This window comes from Narcine bancroftii, chromosome 2 (genome assembly GCF_036971445.1).
Source record: "Narcine bancroftii isolate sNarBan1 chromosome 2, sNarBan1.hap1, whole genome shotgun sequence".
Lineage (NCBI taxonomy): Eukaryota > Metazoa > Chordata > Chondrichthyes > Torpediniformes > Narcinidae > Narcine > Narcine bancroftii.
Window position 1 is genome coordinate 345,742,920 of NC_091470.1, and position 10,675 is coordinate 345,753,594.

The 10,675-nt window shown below is 39.2% G+C and overlaps 1 long non-coding RNA gene across 1 annotated transcript in view; it reads right to left on the reverse strand.

Moving 5' to 3' along the window:
* The window catches only part of LOC138752808 (uncharacterized), a 31,876-nt gene extending 21,201 nt beyond the window's left edge, over window positions 1–10,675 (reverse strand). Inside the window, exons 1-2 of the long non-coding RNA XR_011350959.1 lie at window positions 10,604–10,675; window positions 6,759–6,804 (exon numbers count right to left, since the gene is read on the reverse strand). This is a non-coding gene — a long non-coding RNA (uncharacterized lncRNA). The remainder of the gene's footprint in view (window positions 1–6,758; window positions 6,805–10,603) is intronic.

Below are 10,675 nucleotides of genomic sequence, written 5' to 3' on the forward strand. Positions count from 1 at the left end.
CTGGGGTCCGCGCGGGTGCAAGCGCTGAAGGCCGTGGTGACCGGGAGAAGTGCGCTCGCGCTGTGGAAGGGCCGTCCGGTGCCAGTCGCGCGGGGCTTGCGCTGCCCGGGGGCTGTGCGCAGCCTGCCATGCCCGTCACGCCGACAGGAAATCACAGGCGCTCGCCCATCCGCCGCACCGCTCGACAGGTGGGAGAAGTGACTGGTTGTGCGGGGAGCCTTCCAACCGGCTTGCCGGCTGATGACATTGACAGACTTCTCGTGTTACAATTTCTCGTGTTACAATGGGGAAGGATGTGCAATGAAGGGGGAGGATGGTGGGGGTGACATTACCAAAAAACAGCATCGGCTCTCGCTGCAGGGCGGGCCACCTCTAATACATTTTTGAAATGATCTTGCGGGCCAAATATAATTATATCGCGGGCCAAATTTGGCCCGCAGGCCAGAGTTTGACATGTGTGCTTTAGCTGAAAGGAAGCACCTTCTCGCCATGTCTTAACAGTTCTTAGAGTGGGTTGAGCTTTCCTTCTAAGGGGAGTGTGTGCTGGGATTTAAGAATATGGATAAGTGATCTGACTGGTCTAGGTGTGGTAGCAGAATTGACTTAAAGCCGTTTGTACTGTTTGAATAAACTTTATCTAGCGTATTTTTCCCCCAGTAGCACATTTGATATGCTGTTCAAATTTTGGAAGAACTGCTTTCAAATCTGTATGATTAAAATCTCCAGCTATAATGTGGGCTGCTTGGGGTAGGAGCTCTGTTGAAAATTTATAGTATTGAGAAAATAGCCTAAAGCTATGCTTGCATTAGCATCCTGGTGGAATGTAAACACCTGTAGCTATGTCAATAGTAAGCGCCCTTGGAAGGTAAAATAGGCTTGCATTTAACTGTCAGGTACTTCAGCTCAGGAGAACAATGACTGTCTATGACTTTTGCATTCATGCACCAATTGTTAAGTACATACAGCCCCCCCCCCACCAACCCCATTTTTACCAGTCTCTTTGTTTCTATCCCTGCGAGACGCCATGCGGCTTGCTAGTTCAATTGCTGCATCTGGGATAAGCGAGTGTAGCACGTCTCTGTTATTAACAGAATACAACAGCCCTCAATGAATTTGTTCACCAAGATCTGCAATTTAAATTTGTCCTTTATGTGTTGGTGATGGATCTGACATTGATAAGAAAAATATTGGGTAGTGGTGGTTTGTATGGTTGTCTCCTAAGCCTGTCTAGCATGCCAGATCAGTGTCCATGCATCTGTTTCCTGGTCTCCTCTTCCTCTGACTCCTGCCAGACCCAACAACTATCCACAAAGGGCCGGTGTTCGGACCATCTCCTCTGGCACATTACATGAATACACAAACACACCCGTGATGCCCCTACTACAGTGTAAACTTAAGTTCAAAAGATCCTGTCAACTATAGATGGAGTGCACACGTCCATGCCAGACATTAACAAGCAAACATATACACAAAAACACGCGTAGAATGCACCGAAAGAAAGAGCCACAAGATGCTGCATCTATGTGCGCTACCATCTTGAAACTAGTGGTTTGCACCTGCCTCTGTATTTCTGTTCATGAAGTCTTCTGTGGACACTAGTCATTGACACATCCACACCTGCCTCCTGAAGAGTGTTTCTGATCTGTCGGACAGGCGCATGGGGAATTTTCTTCATTATAATGAGAATTCTTCTGTCATCAGTAGTGGAGGTCTTCCTTTGCCTATCAGTCCCTTTGTGATAACTGAGCTCACCAGTATGCTCCTTCTTCTTAATGATGTTCCAAAAGTTGATTTTGGTCATCCTAAAGTTTGGGTTATGTCTCTTATTACTTTATTCTTGTTTGTCAGACACATAATGGCTTTCTTGACTCTCATTGACACATCTCTAGCCCTCGTGTTGAAAAATGGTAACTACCAACTTCAAAGGTGTCCTTTCTTTTTTTAATTTTTTTAAATTGAGTTTAACATATAAGCACACATACAGAATTGACAATTGCATAATTCATTTGTATTCAAATAAGCACACACAAAAGATTAGATATAACTACATTAATAATTGCTTATAACACCTTAAAAACATTTAATTGAAATGATCTATGCAACTTGCTTATTGAAATAACATATCAAATAAAAGAGAAAAAAATTAAAATTGCCTCTAATCTACCCTCTCCTCTAATCAAGGTTACTTTATATAATTAATAAGAAAGAACAATAATGTGGAACCATTGGCAACCCCCGGAGAACAGGCAATTAATCACCAGAATATGCAACAATTGTTAATTCTAACAATTAGAAAAAAATTCTGAGAATGAGCCCCACAATTTCATAAATTGGAACTTTCTATCTTTAATTTTATATCTAATTTTCTCTAAACTTAAATAGGACATTTTACTTTATCTTCAATTACATTCTTTGAAAACATTTAACCATTGCTGCATCTGCAGGTTCCTCCCCCTCCATGAAGCAACCTAAAAGATGGACATAACATTATAGATAATTATCTCCCCCCAAGTCTACAGATAAAGCCTTATTAATATACTTAATAAAATACTAATAAAGACTCTTACTAAGCAGGGATAAGGAGACACTTTAAGAGATTCACCCCAACGGGGAATGGTTTCAACCAACTCTCCATCCTGGGTGATGCCATTTTATTCAAACACAACTTTACTCAAACAACTGCTATGATGAGCAAAGCATGACCAAGGCACATGGCTGGCTGAATATTTGCTCCCAGCTTCAAAAAAGGTTTATGTGTTTCTTCAGAGAACATTTAATTTTACAATTTTAAACTTTTAAAAAATTATCCTTATTTATTTTAATTTTTATTATTTATTTATTTTCCTAATTTTTTTTTTTGCCAATTGCTTGAGGTTGCCATTTACTTGAATTCCAGGTAACTGGGGTTTTACTGTATAAGGTAATAATGGCTGATTCAGGAAATTAGTAAATGGTGAGAAAAAGGAAGAATTTGAAAGGGAGACTTGGATAAGGAGGTGGGTGTGGGGTGGCTGCTACTACACACATGAAGGGAGACTTGGATAAGAAGATGGGTGCGGGATGGCTGCTACTACACACATGAAGGGAGACTTGGATAAGAAGGTGGGAGTGGGGTGGCTGCTACTACACACATGAAGGGAGACTTGGATAAGAAGATGGGTGCGGGATGGCTGTTACTACACATGAGGGGAGACTTGGATAAGAAGGTGGGAGTGGGGTGGCTGCTACTACACACATGAAGGGAGACTTGGATGCATATGGTATTAGCAGAGGGCACAAAATTGGTAGGGCGGAAGAGGGTGCCAAAGATCAACTATTGATTTGACTGCACATGACAGGAGGGAGAATTCATTTCACAGAATTGGATGGCTATGGCACAGAAGGAGGTCTTTTGGCCATGGTGTTTATGTTGGATTTCCTTCACGTGCTTGATTGTTCAGCACCTGACCCCTTCTCAATAGCCCAACAAATGTCTCCTCACCTATTTCTGGAGATGCCAAGACTTCATTCAGCAAAACAGTCTGAAAAAATGACCATTGCACCAATAGGAGGAATCTGCCATGTCACTGGTGAAGAAGAACTGAGTTACAATCATAAAGCATATCCTGATTTTGTCGGAACAATCTCAAGGCTTTATCAGGAGCAAAAGTGCCCAGAACTCACTGAAGTTTGGAAAGATGAGGAAGGATTCTTATTGAAGAAGATAAACATTAAAAAAAAAGATGATGAAGAGCAGGGAATCACTTCCACTGGCAGGTGGCATGAGAACAAGGGAATGTGGGCTCAAGATTTGGGGGGAAGTTTATTTAAGATGGGGATAAAGAGAAGTGAATCTCTGGAATTCTTTGTCAAATGAAGCAGCTGGGACTGCCTTTTTCAAAGAATTTTAGATAAAGATGGATACCTGTTTGAATAATAGGGTAATTAGGAGTTGTAGAGCATAGATGGGTAGGTGGAACTGAGTCCAATGCAAGATCAGCCATGATAAATCGATAGCAAATCTATTGGCAGAGACATTTTAAAATGTACATATGCACTGAAAATGTACTTCTTACACTTGAGCAGACACTTGTTAAAAAAAAACTACAAAAAGAAACAAATGTAATAGTCCCCTTCATTTAATTAGAAATAAGTAATAAATTTAAGAAATAGATGGATAATAAATATTGACAATATTCCTAGTGTAAAAACTGTGACTTAGCAATAATCCTGACAATTACTTTGAGGTGTAGGAGCAGTCTGTGATAAGTGCAAAAAGGCAATTGGAAAGCAAATACTTTTGAACCAAAAACTACAGATTACAGGCTTCCCTTTCTTCTGCCCAAAGGTAGCAGTGAGAGGTGGTGACCAGGGTGCTTTCTTGAGGCAGCTCCTCACATCGATCCATCCAATGGATGGGAGGTCAGTGCCCATGATGGACTATGTTACTTTGTGGAGCCTTATGCATTCCTAGTCATTTGAATTACCAATCCAGACTATGATGAGACCTGGAAGTGTACTTTCCACAGTGTATCTGTGGAGGTTGAAGCAAATATTCAACGACATTTCAAAGTTCAAGTGTGATAAACCACTGTTATACCATGTTGGCGGCTATCGACTGGACATGCCTCCTGAGACCTATCATCCCTATAACCCCTTGCATGCCACTCTTTTCTTTTTGCTTTGATCGGTTGAGGAGGTGGATGGTTGTTTGATAGTGATCTGGTCTTCAGCTATTAAAAGCCTGAGTGTTTCACTACTCTGCGTTTTGTGAATTATTGATGGTATGTCAAAAAGATAAAATACCGCTGATGCTTAATATAACCAAAAGGTGCTGGCAGCCCCTTTTGCAAGTTCAGGCCTCAACCTCTGTTAATATTTCATGTCTCTACATGAACAGCAGTGCCTGAGATATTAAGTTGTTACTTCTCAGGACAGATGCTGTGGATGAATTGCTGACTATTTCCAAAATGTTTTTACTTCAGCTGTAATCTTGTATTCTCAGCTAGCCTTTTGTCTGTTGATCTTAACACTTGTATCTCATTAATTTTGAGAGTGTGTAATGTAGTCTGCCACATTCTGATACCCTATCTTCTTGATGTCTGACATACTTTGGATTTCCACCACTTTTAGAATTTATCTTTAACTTTCTTCTACTTTAAGTTCAAAACTTGCTCAAATCATCTGTTTATTGGCCTGTGTGTTGTGTGGTTTTATGTTAAAAAGTGACTGTTTGCCTTTAACAGCCAAGGTGAAGGTCGACTGCTGAGAGAGTGGGAAACAGACTAAGCATTTGCAGAAAATGATCTAAAAATTTCTGGGACAATAAACCACAACTAGGAGGTGCTGCGGAGTGGAAGAAGGCCCAGAGCATGAGTCATGGTCTGGAGGACTGTTTAGAATGTTGGGATTTCAAAAAGGATGAACATTCTGAAGGCAGCCAGAAGGATCCAGACCAAGCCAGTTGTTCCTCTCTCTGCAAGCAACACAAGAAGACAACTTTGAATTTTGTGCTCTCTCTCTCTCTCTCTCTCTCTCTCTCTCTCAAAGATCTTTTGGCTGCAGTTTACCAAACAAACTGAATTTTGTTTATGGTCTTTGCTTCGGTTGAGATCGAAGTTTTGTGAGTCTTGCGTGTTTTGTGTTTGTTCTGTGTCTAAGATTTTCTGTGGGCTGGTTGGAAATATAACTTAGACTTTAATTAGATATGTTATATTTAGGCTGGGGAATTTATTAGTTCTACATTGTTATAGAAATTTGCATAGTAACCAGTGGGCATTGTTATAAAAGGGGGGGATTTTGAATTGAAGTTTGAAGGTGAATTTTTGTTAATAAAGTAATTGTTCATCTTTACCCCTGTGTGATCTGCCTTCTTTGCAGTTGCTGGTTTGATCTTGTAACATAATTTGGGAGAATCAACCGGGATCAAACCAATTTGGAAGCTTGAGGGGCGATTGACTTCTGCTTAGTTATCAGTCGTCTGAGTTTGATTCAACCTCCAGCTTGAAATTAAAAATAAGCGGTGAGTGTATAAATCACCAGCAGAAAAACCATCAACTATGAATATTGACCAGTTCATAGCGAACCCTTCAGTGGTTAATTTAAAAATGGCTATAAAGTCAGAACTGATTGTTATAGTTGGCAAGTTAAAACTTCTTACAGTAAGAACTGGGATGAAAAAAAAAAGAAATTGCCCAAAAGATTGTTAAGCACTATGTAGGAAATGGGGTATTTGAAGAAGCTGCATTAGAACAGTTTCCAAAGGAGAAAACTTCAGAGGAAGTAAAGTTGGCTTTGAGAAAACTAGAGTTAGAGGAAAAAAGAGAGGCAGAAAGGAAAGCCGAATGAGAAGCAGTAAGGTAGGCAGAAATGCAGGAGAGAGAGAAAGAATAGAAGCATGAGCTAGAACTAGCTAAATTAAAGCTGAACCTAATGCAAGGAGAGGAAGAAGCCCAAAACCCACATGCTGGTCAGGAGGAGAGGTTTCTGGTCAGTAGAGAAGTGAGGTTAGTTCCTCCATTTGAGGAAGCTGAAATAGACCAGTATTTTCATTATTTTGAGAAAGTAGCTGTAAATTTAAAATGGCCACCAGACCAGTGGTCACTCCTGCTACAAAGTGTTCTTAAAGGGAAAGCCCAACAGGTGTATTCATGTCTCACTGTACAACAAGCAGCTGATTACAAATTTGTAAAGCAGGCTATACTCTTATCTTATGAACTAGTTCCAGAGGCTTGTAGACAAAAGTTCAGGAGTTTAAAAAAGCAGCTAGCCAATCTTACCTGGATTTTACTTATAGGAAGGTTGTGTGTTTTGATCGGCGGTGTGCTGCAATGGAAGTAGAAAATAACTTTGATTTATTGAGGGAAATCATTCTGATTGAGAAGATTAAAAATTGTGTTCCTGATGATATGCAAGTGTATTTGGCAGAGAAAAATATAAAAACTTGGCAAGAATTGGCTAAATTCTCAGAGGAATATGCTTTAACTCACAGGCCTAAGTGGACACCAGGGAAAACCTTCCAAAGGAATACTGCTGATAATCCAAGTAGAGTAGAAAGGAAATCTAGAAATGAGGTTAAAGGAAAAGAGGAAGAGAAATGGGTGAAGGAAAAATTTTCAAATGTTATTTGCCACTATTGTAAGAGGCCAGGACACATAATAGCAAATTGTCCTGTACTGAAAAGGAAGAAAGAGAAAGGGGTGGTACCAACTGCCTGTGTTCAGAGTGAGAAAGTTAGGGATATTTTAAAATGATTCATGACTGAAAGTTTAATTTCAGTTAAAGAAGAATCCAATCAAGTGCCAGCTAAAATCCTGTGGGATACTGGAGCAGCCCAATCACTTGTATTAAGCAGCACTTTGAATTTTGGTGAGGAGACCGATACTGGAGATGTGAATTTAATTAAAGGAATTGGTGGTGAAGCAGAGCCTATACCTTTGCATAGAATAGTGATGAAATCAGACTTAGTTAATGGCCCGGTTACGATAGGGATAAGATCAAGTCTGCCGGTGGATGGAGTTTCTCCTTTGTTAAGAAATTATTTAGCTGAGGGTTAAGTCATACCTGCGGTGAAACTCACAAGTAAGCCATTGGTTTATGAGTCTGAAAAGGATTTGGAAATCTACCCTGTGTGTGCCATTACTAGAGCCATGTCTAGAAAAAAGGAAGAGGTAGAGAAAGTTTGTGATGATCTTGTAGTAGAGGCAAGCATTGAAGACAAACCTAAGGATCCAGCTTTGCTGGAGCCCATCAAATTGTGTCATCTGCCTATCATCCAGAAAGTCAAAGGGCCTTGGAAAGGTTCCATTTAACTGTGAAAAATATGATGAGGGGTTATTGCGTGGAAAATAAAAAGGATTGAGATGAAGGAATCCATTTCTTATTGTTTGCTGTTAGAGAGGTAACTCAGGAGTCTCTTGGCTTTAATTCATTTGAGTTGCTGTTTGGTCACGAAGTTAGGGTCCATCACTATTGTTGAAGGACAGTGGATACATAATGATATATAATCAAATCTGTTGGATTATGCTTTCAAATTTACATCAGGCTTGTGAGATGGCAAGGAAAATTTAAAAACTGCTCAGGGAAAAATGAAAATTCGGTATGATCAAAAAGCAAAAATTAGGGACATTAAACCTGGCAACAAAGTATTAGTTTTGTTTTGCAATGCAGTCAACCCCTTTGTGAGCTCAGTTTTCAGGACCTTATAAGGTGAAATCAAAAATTAACCAGGTCTCCTATGTCAATGAGATGCCTGTTCTTCGAAGAGAGACACAGGTTTGTCATGTGAACATGGTTAAACATAACTTTGAGAAAATGACTGAGGAGGAGACTAGGATTCCAACTAAGGTGCTAGTTATAGAGGAAAGTAAGGAGATAAGTTTTATGGAAGGTCATGGAGCACAGAAAGTGATAAGCCCCAGGCTGGAAAATTCTATAGTTTTGCAAAACTTAGACACCAAATTAAAGCATTTGACTAAATCAGAAAGGGAAGAAATTAAGACATTATTTATGAAATTTAAAGATATATTCCCAGATGTTCCAAGAAGAACTACTGTGGCTTGTCATGATGTGGAGGTTGGTGATGCTAAGCCTATTAAGCAGCATCCTTACTGAGCTAATCAGGAAAAGAGCAGATTGTTGGATCAAGAGGTGGATTATATGCTCAAAAATGACATAATCCAAAAATCAAGTTCAAATTGGAGTTCACCCTGTGTTCTGGTGCCTAAGCCAGATGGCTCAATTAGGTTTTGTACAGATTATCGAAATAGAATAGATGATTGTATAGATAAGATGGGGAAGGCTAAATTTCTAACAAAGATTGATCACTTAAAAGGATATTGGTTTGTTCCTTTGACAAAGGGAGGGAGGGAGATTTCTGCATTTGTTACACCTTTGGGATTGTCTGAGTATAATGTTATGCCTTTCAGAATAAAAAATGCACCTGACACATTTTAGAGAATTATTAATGCAGTAATTCATGGTTTAAAGCACACAGGAGCCTATATCAATGATTTAGTAATTAGTACGGATACATGGGAAGAACACATGCTTGAATTAGAGCAGTTATTTCAGAGACTGGTGGAAGCATACTTCACAGTGAATTTGCACAAGAGTGAGTTTGGACACGTAATTTATCTTGGTTATGTGGTAGGAAAGGGACAGGTGCCACCGGTTGGAGTGAAAGTATTGGCTATCACTGCGTTCCCTATACCCGGTAATAAGAAAGCTCTTCGGACATTTCTAGATATGACTGGCTACTATCATAGATTTTGTAAAGACTTCACAGAAATTGAACTCCCATTAACAAAACTACTTGGAAAGAAATAAAAAAATATCTGGTCAGATGCATGCCAGGAAGTGTTTCTGAAATTAAAGGCCATTTTATGCCATCAGACTGTACTTTTGTCCCCTAACTTTGAAAAGCCATTCTTTTTAGCCGTGGATGCCAGTGACAAAGTGGTTGGTGCTGTACTGTTACAGATTAGGGATGGTGATGGCATAGAATATCCTATTTTGTACTTCTCCAAAAAGTTTAACGACCATCAACTAAATTTCTCGACCATTGAGAAGGAGTTATTAGCGCTTGTTTTAGCGTTGCAACATTTTGATGTGTATATTTGTACTGCTCAAAAACCATTAATGATATATACTGATCATAATCCATTAGTTTTCTGTCTAAAATGAAAAATAAGAACAGACAGTGAACTGAAGCTTAATGTTACAAGAGTATGATTCAATTATTACACACATAAAGGGGATGGATAATATTATTGCAGATTGTTTGTCAAAATGTTAATCTGGGTAGATATGAATCTAATCACATACTTATTGTAAAAAATTGTGCTTATTTTATTTTATTTATGTAATACTTCTATTAATTGTTAAAAATTTGTTCTGTGGACCATTTTTTTTAGCAGTGGAGGTGTTACAGAGTTCTGTGTTTTGTATTGGCCTATGTGTTGTGTGGTTTTATGTTAAAAAATGACTGTTTGCCTTTAAAAGCCAAGGTGAAGGTTGACTGCTGAGAGAGTGGGAAACTGACTGAGCATTTGCAGAAAATGATCTAAAAATTTCTGGACTTGGACAATAAACTACCACTGGGAGGTGCTGCGGAGTGGAAGAAGGCCCAGAGCATGAGTCATGGTCTGGAGGACTGTTTAGAATGTTGGGATTTCAAAAAGTATGAACATTCTGAAGGCAGCCAGAAGGATCCGGATCAAGCCAGTGGTTCCTCTCTCTGCAAGCAACACAAGAAGACAACTTTAAATTTTGTGCTCTCTCTCTCTCTCTCTCTCTCTCTCTCTCTCTCTCTCAAAGATCTTTTGGCTTCAGTTTACCAAACAAACTGAATTTTGTTTATGATCTTTGCTTCAGTTAAGATTGAAGTTTTGTGAGTCTTGTGTGTTTTGTGTTTGTTTTGTGTCTAAGTTTTTCTGTGGGCTGGTTGGAAATATAACTTAGACTTTAATTAGATATGTTATATTTAGGATGGGGAACTTATTAGTTTTCCACTGTTATAGGAATTTGCATAGTAACCAGTGGGCATTGGTATAAAAGGGGGGGGATTTTGAATTAAAGTTTGAAAGTAAATTTTTTTGTTAATAAAGTAATTGTTCATCTTTACCCCTGTGTGATATGTCTTCTTTGTGGTTGCTGGTTTGATCTTGTATCACATCCAACTCACTCGACTGGTCCC